This window comes from Notamacropus eugenii, chromosome 1 (assembly GCF_028372415.1).
Source record: "Notamacropus eugenii isolate mMacEug1 chromosome 1, mMacEug1.pri_v2, whole genome shotgun sequence".
Classification (NCBI taxonomy): Eukaryota; Metazoa; Chordata; class Mammalia; order Diprotodontia; family Macropodidae; genus Notamacropus; species Notamacropus eugenii.
Window position 1 is genome coordinate 692,977,969 of NC_092872.1, and position 7,192 is coordinate 692,985,160.

The 7,192-nt window shown below is 42.0% G+C and overlaps 1 pseudogene; it reads right to left on the minus strand.

The window, feature by feature from the left end:
* Nucleotides 1-3,551: 3,551 nt before the first annotated feature.
* LOC140528406 (phosphoglycerate mutase 1 pseudogene) lies at nt 3,552-5,257 on the minus strand (annotated as a pseudogene).
* Nucleotides 5,258-7,192: the final 1,935 nt, after the last annotated feature.

Below are 7,192 nucleotides of genomic sequence, written 5' to 3' on the forward strand. Positions count from 1 at the left end.
ACCAGTATAAAAACAGCTACCCAAGTCAAATGCAGTGACACACATTCCAGCTGTCTCCATCATGCTCCCTCCCCATCATTTGCAAGGAGTCACTGAGTCAGTCACCCCTCAGATATAATGCCCCTCTTTCTCTGTCAATCAGTAAACATTCATTAAGGATCTACAAAGTGTCCGGCACTGGATTAGGCTTTAAAAACTAAACAGAAGAGCTTGCATTTGATCCTAAAGGCAGTTGGGAGCCACTAGAATTATTTAAGAGAGTGAAATGGTCAGATCTGTACTTGAAGAAAATTACTTTTGCAGTTACGTGAAGGATGAACAGAGGCAGGGGGAAGCTGATTCAGGGAAACCATTTAGGAAACGCTGTAACAAACTAGGGAGATGCAAGAGAGCCTGAATTAAAGTAGTAGCTCTGTGAGTGGGTTGAAGAGGTCAGATGGGAGAGATGTTTTACAGGTATAAATAGGAAGATTTGGCAACTGGTTGGATATACAAGCTGAGGGAGAGTGAGGAATGGAAGGTAGCAATGCAATTATGAACTTGGGAGAGTGGAAGAATGGCGCTGCCTTTGACAGAAACAGGGAAGTTTGGAAAAGGAGTGAATCTGTGGGGAAAGATAATGAGTTTTGTTTTAGACGTGTTGAGTTTGGGAGTCTCTGTGACATCCAGTTTGAAATGTGCAATAGGCAATTGGCGATGCTGGGCTGAAGCACAGGGGAGATAATGGGGCTGGGTTGATACACCTGGAAGTCATCTACATGGAAATGTTGATTAAATCCATAGGAGCTGATGAGGACATGGAGGAAGAATATAGAGAGATAAGAGGAGATCCAGGACAGAGCTTTGGGGAATCCCCACAGTTGGACCTTAGGATATCATCGATGAACCAGAAAAGGAACCTGAGAAGAAGAGGTCAAATTAATAAGAGAATTAAGCAAAAATAGTGTCATGAGAACTCAGAGAAGAGAGGTTGTCTGGGAGAAGAGGATGGGCAACACTAAAATACACTAGAGGAGTCAAGAAATATATGGATTATGCACACCATTCAGCACTGGAGATACAAAAATAAAAACAAAATGACCCCAGCCTTCAATGAGTTTACATTCAAGCTTGACTTTGCAAGTACAAGATGGGGGAAGGGAGAGGGTGGTTAGATGGCAGTTATTCTAAAAATGATCTGGAGGTTTTAATACACCACAAGCTCAATATGATCCTGTACTTGATGGGGCAATCAAAAAAGATAATGCAATCTTGAGTTGCTTTAAGAGGGTCAAAACTTCCAGGAACAGAGAGATGTGCCTTTGTACTCTGCCCTCATCAGACTTCAACTGGAATATTGTGCTTAGTTGTGAGAACCACAGTTTAAGGGAAATATTGATAAGCTAGAGAGTGTTCAGAGGAGAGAAACCAGGTTTATGAGGGGCATTAAGTCCATAACATATAAGGACTTGTTGAAGGAACTGGACGTGGTTAGTCTAAGGAAAGGAAGTCTCGGGTTGGACATGATATTTCAAATATTTGAAAGACTGTCCTGTGGAAAAGGGATTAGACATTTTTGGGGGGGAGGGTTATTTGTTTTATTTTGTTTTAACCACAAAGAAGGACAGCACTGAAAATTTAGGCTTGGTGTCGGGAAAAAATTTCCTAACAATTATAGCTATCTAGAAGTGAACGAGTTGTCTCAAGGGGTGGTAGGTTCCATCTCCTTGGAGGTCTTCAAATAGAGGCGGTGACTGCTTCTTGGGAATGTCATCATAAGGATTTCTTTCATATACTGTTGGACAAAATGACCATGGAAACCACTTCCAACACAAAAAGTACATGGTTCTGTGACAACAGGCTCATAAAGGCATATATGACACGTACAAAGTAGATATAAGGTAATGTTAGATAGAAAAGTATTAGTAGCTGAGGTGGAGGTGGAGGTGCAGAAAAGTCCTCCTGCTGAAATGGGTCCCTCCCCTTCTATGTAGAGCATCAAAGTTCTGATTATTGATTGAGGAGGAAGAGAAGAACAGTCCTAAGACCCAACTGTAAGAGAAATGCTGCCAATAAAGTACTTAGAGACTCTCTGGGGAAAGGATATACTTCACCATCATGAGAAACTTAAACTGTAAAGGCTAGAGGTATGGGGGCAGAGGAGGGAAGATGGAGATCAGAGAAAAGGGACTTCTCTTCTATGCCTGTCTTGTCCTTTCTTACTCTACAAGGGATGAGGTAACCACAGCAAGAAGTTTGACTTCACCATACTTCAGAAACGTCCTACACACACACACACACACACACACACACACACACACACATACACACATACACACACAAAATTAAAGGCTAAAAACTCTTCTGCTAGATAGCTGCAGTCACCCAGAGATATAGAAGGGAGAGGGAGGATCAGGAAGACCTGAGTTCAAATCCTGCCTCAGACACTTACTAAACATATAATGCTGGGCAAGTCACTCAACTTCTGCCTGCCTCAGTTTCCTCATGTGTAAATTGGGGATAATAGCACCTATCTCTAGGGTTATTGTGGAATAAAGTTAGATAATTTTTGTAAAGCACTTTACCAACCTTAATGTTCTATACAGATGATATTGATATTATTAGTGCTATTATTATTATTACCATCTATTTCTGAAAATCATGATTCCTTGACATATCCATCCAAAGAGCTGAAAGCACCATAAGAGTGAGTTTGGAGGAGGGTTGGTGCAGTCTGGGCTGTCCTGTGAGGGTAATAGCAGCACCAGATGGTTAAATGAACCTCATCTGAGCTCCTTAGGCAGTGCTTTGAGATCATGTGCCACCCTGCAACCCAGTAGAGCGAAATCTTTGTCCTTCCTGGATTCTGCCAAAGCTAAAAGTCAGATCTGTCTTCACGGTTCTCTGAGTTGGAGCTAGGAGCTGGGATGGAGAGGCTAACATCTGCTTCTGAGCCCACCAACTCATAGATAGAATCACAGAAGGCTAGAGGGAAAAGGGACCTTAAAACATGAAATAATAATGGGTCACATGTATACAGTGCTTCAAGATTTAGAGGGTGCTATACCTGTAATGACCCTGGAGGCTAGGTAGAGCACACATCATTGTCCCCATCTTGCAAATAAGGAAATGTAAAGAGGTTAAAAACATGGATAGACTTGCAAGAAATAATCAGAGTGAAATAAGCACAGCCAAGAGAATGTTGTATTAAGTGACAACAATGTTGTTTTAAGGACAACTTTGAGCAAATAAGTCATTTTGACTATTATAAATACCCAAATTAACTACAAAGGATATATGAAGGAAGACTCTATCTGCATCCAGAGAAAAAAACTGATACATAGAAGTATGTATAGAATGATTTTATATACACACTATATAGATATAGATAGATAGAGACAGAAAGAGATACACACATATATTTGTGTATAATGGTAGCTATTTCTAAGGTGGGTGGAAGGAGTGGGGGAGGGACAAAAAGGAAATTTACATGATAACTTTATTATATATTTAAAATATATACTTTAATATGTATTTAAAAGCAAGTTGTACATAATAGATTTACAGTCTCATATGAAATCATCTTTTTTTATTGCACATCACTCCTTTATTATAATGAACATCAAAAAAGGGGGGGCAGGGTTAGTACAGTTGTGCTAAAACTGAGTGAGCACTCAGGTGGCTGGACATTAGATGGAAGCAATGGGACACTGAGACACATTTCAACATGATCTAGGGGCATTTCACTGCCACAGAACAGAGCAGGGGCTATAAAACACAATGGGATGTACTCATCCATCCTTTAGAAATGAAGGAACTCTTTTATTCTCTGACTGGGCTTGAGATCTCTGATGACTACCAAGTGGGACACTTTAATTTCAAAAGCCACTAATAACTCGCCTAGAAGGGTTTTTTGAGAACGTAAATACCACAAGTAAACATTAGGACATAATCTCAACCTCCCAGATCCATTTTTCTTGGATTAGGGCAGAAGTAAGACTCATGATTTGCTAAATGACCACTCGGGTTATAGGCAACTTCCTACAGCAGCACGTGAGAGGGCTGCCCTACTGGCAGGACTGGCTCATAGGAATAACTGGACCAATTGCTTCTTTCAACTCCCCACATTGGTCACTTCTTACTATGTCCCCATCCTTAACCCCTAACCAGGTCCTTACTGAGCCAAACCACCCCGGAGGCATTCTGACTAATGTGGTTGAGGGGAAGGGCAACAAGAGAGAAGAGAATTGGTCTGAAATAGGGAGGAAAAGAGAAAAGGAACCATCAGTCTCCCACCTGCAGCCATGTGCTGCGATCCCTAAGGTGATGGTCAGTGTGTGGAGCAGGCAGGGGAGAGATGTGGTGGGGACAGTGAGAAGAGAAGGACCTGGCTACTGCTGGCAGGTGCTGGTAGCCTGCATTCACTGCTTGGCCTTGCCTTGGGCTGCCACGGCTTCCATGGCTTTGCGCAGGGTCTCTTCATCCCCAAGGAACTGCATGGGCTTGATGGGCTTCAGATTCTTGTCCAGCTCATACACGATGGGAATGCCAGTGGGCAGATTCAGCTCCATGGTTGCTTCTTCAGACAGACTTTCAAGATGTTTGACAATCCCTCGAAGACTGTTGCCACGGGCTGCAATCAGAACGCGTTTGCCTTCCTTGATCTGGGGGACGATTTCCTCATTCCAGAATGGTAGAGCCCGGGCAATGGTGTCTTTCAGGCTCTCACAGGAAGGCAGCTGATCCTCAGTCAGATCCTTGCTGATGTTGCTGTAGAAGGTGTGGTCAGTCTCCATTGGAGGTGTGGGATGTCGTAGGATCGTCGCCAGATCTTCACCTGCACCTCACAGTGCTTAGCAGCAGTCTCTGCTTTGCTGAGGCCTGTCAGACCTCCATAGTGCCGCTAACTGAGGCGCCAAGTCCTCACTACAGGCAACCACATCTGGTCAATATCATCTAGTACTGTCCAAAGGGTTCGGATGGCTGTCTTCTGGACGGAGGGGAAGCAGATATCAAGTTCATATAGCCAGCAGCTCGTATCGCCTGGCCGCCACGCTTGGCCTCCTCGTGCCCGGCAGGGCTCAGGTCCGCGTCGTACCAGCCACTGAAGCGGTTCTCCAGGTTCCAGGCGCTCTCTCCATGCCGGAGAGCACCAGTTTGTAGGAGGCCATGGTGGGGCGGGGGCTCTGGGCAGCAGGGAGCGAGCAGACCGGCACAGAGGCGAGCACGCACTTCAATCATCTTTTTTTTGTTATACTGTGTGATCGAAGTGCTTGTTTACTTCTAAAGATTAAAAATGAAATAAATATTTTTTTAAAAAGAGGTCAGATGGAGTGCCCATATTCACACAGCTGATAATCATCAAACCTTGATTCAAGTTGAGGTTTCCTCCCAGCTGACCTAGAAGGACCTCAGAAAAAAAGCATATAGAACGCCAGAGCAACAAAGGACCCAACCTAAGAGACCATCTAGTCTAATTACTTTGCTGATGGATGAACTGAGAGGCTACATCTGCCACTAGTGAAAAGAAAGAGAAAACCAACAGCGGAATGTATCACCTGACAACTGCACTTCAGATATTAGGAATGGATAAGTTTAGACTTAAGTAAAAAAACTTACCTATGAATGAAAATAAAAGAGAACAATCCAAGGTTACAGTCTTTTGCCCAAGTCTCAGACTGAACCAGATGCAAACATCTGCACATGCTGGAAATCCCCAAACTCCCACATCAGTCCTTATTGGCCATCATCACCATCAGAAAAATCCTGAGTATCCCAGTGATGACCAAAGTGTAAGAGAGAGAATATACTAATAGCAAACATTTACATGGTGCTTGAAGGTTTGCAGAGTACTTTAGATATGTTACCTCATTTGCTCCCCATAATGGTGCTTCCATCATCCCCATTGGATAGATAAAAAAAACAGAGGCATGTGATTAGCCTAGGATCACACCACTTGTGTCCCGGGCAGGATTTGAACTCAGGTCTTCCTGACTGCATCCAATGCTTTCTATCCACTGTGCCACCTAATCAGAGATCATTATAATTCACCTCAATCTATGACTTTATTGACGTATAGGAAATACCCAGCAAGAGAACTCCCTCTATAAATGTAACTATTGTGAAACACAGAGTTTTAGAAATTTTCCTGGGACACAAAAATTAAGTGGATAGCCCAGCATTCCCCAGCCAGTATATGTCAGGCAGAAAGGACTTGAACCCAGACCTCCCTGGCTACAAAACAACCTCTCCATCCACTATACTTTGCCAGCTTGCCCGGTTGTTATGACAACTAGATTTATGATATTGGATAAGTCATCTCATTCTCTCAGACTCAGTTTCCTCACCTATAAAATGGGAATAATGATATTTTTATGTACATTATTTCATTTGGTTTTTACAACAGCAAGATGAGTAGTATAAAAGCTTTATGCACATAAAACATTTTATAAATGAGCTACTAATATTACTCAATCAGATAGTTCTTGTCACTGTCCAAATCATTTGATTCACTATGTGTGCAGTTTCTTGAGTATTGCTGAGGAAGAAACAAAGTTTACATAAGCTAAGTCTGATATACTATATGTGATAGACTCATGGTTATTCTAGAGTGTGATAATAAACATTAAACAACCAGCTGTCCAAAAACAATGAACATTTTCTCAGGTTGAGTCAATTAACCAAACAATAAATCAAGCCCTGATTTCTGAGGTACAGTAACAGAATTATATAATGCCTGGAAGGGAGCTTATAACATGGAATATTAGTACTGGATTGGACCTGAGAGTATAAAATGTTATAACACAATGTTAGCATTGAAGAGAACCTTAGAACAGAGCTGGATCAGAACTTAGAACATGGAATATTATAACCAAATGTTAGCATTGGAGTGGAATCTTAGAACATAGAATATTAGATCAGGAAAGAACTTTATGATGAATAGAATTAGAAATGGAAGGAACCTTAGAAAATAGGACATTACAGCACAAAATATTAGGGCTGGACCAGAGAATGTTAAAACTCAAATACAAGTAGAACATAGAACATTACGACACAGAATTTTAGTGTTGGAGGGGTGTCTTAGAACATAGAATGATAGAGCTGGAAGAGACCTTTAACATCCTCTGAGTTCAACATCTTGACTTCACAGATGAGGAAACAGGTTCAAAACAGGGACATAATGTGATCAAGGCCACACAGCAGGTTAGTAGCA